We start from the raw sequence: 1,040 nt of genomic DNA, 5'->3' as shown, positions 1-1,040 counted from the left end.
AGGTAATGTTTCTCTTTCTCTTTTATTTCTATTTTCAGTTCTGTTTTCTATTTTCTGTAATTGTGTTTGGATTTATTTTAAAATATCAAATCATTTTATAAAATCCTGGAAACAATTATGGGTACTTTCTGAATTATTTCAGTGACCCTTATCAATTTCCAACATTTATTTGAGCATTTAAATTATTTATAGTATTTAAATGCCCAAAGTCAAATACAATATGATTTAATTCAAAAATCCAAAAATGACCTAAGAATATAATCATCATTTTTGGCAGAGGTTTCCACCTTAACCAGAAATCATGAACTTTTCTTAGGAACCTTTTGGGTTTATTGAAAAGATTTTAATTCACCCTAGTTGAGTTGATTTAATGCTAGGGTTTTGAACATCCCCATTTCAAATTTAGGCAAAATTTAAACATGATGCAAACATGAAGATAGCCTAGAGCACTACCAGCAGCTAGGGATGTGACACCCACTTAGTTTCTTGAGCTTTCATACATTTATAGATCTAGTGCATCCGTTGCATGCCAATCCCTACTCACTCACATTGATATCTATTGATGGGCATCTTCATAGCCCATTAATACGCCTAGTTGATGTGGGACCATCTTCCTCCTTTTTTTCTTCTCCACAACCACCATTCTATTCCACCTATAGTGCTATGTCCGTGGCTCACGCTCATGTATTGCATGAAAGTTGAAAAAGTTTGAGAATACTAAAGTATGAAACAATTGATTGGCTTGTTATCGGGGTTGTGCATGATCTGAATATTTTGTGTGGCACAGATGGAGCATAGCCAAACTATATGATTTTGTAGGGATGAACTTTCTTTGGCCATGTTATTTTGAGAAGACATGATTACTTTGTTAGTATGCTTGAAGTATTATTATTTTTATGTCAATATTAAACTTTTGTCTTGAATCTTCCGGATCTGAACATTCATGCCACAATAAATAAAATTACATTAATAATTATGTTAGGTAGCATTCCACATCAAAAATTCTGTTTTTATCATTTACCTACTCGAGGACGAGTAGG

The sequence above is a fragment of the Triticum dicoccoides genome, chromosome 3A (genome assembly GCF_002162155.2).
Source record: "Triticum dicoccoides isolate Atlit2015 ecotype Zavitan chromosome 3A, WEW_v2.0, whole genome shotgun sequence".
Lineage (NCBI taxonomy): Eukaryota > Viridiplantae > Streptophyta > Magnoliopsida > Poales > Poaceae > Triticum > Triticum dicoccoides.
This window is presented reverse-complemented; position numbering follows the sequence as displayed.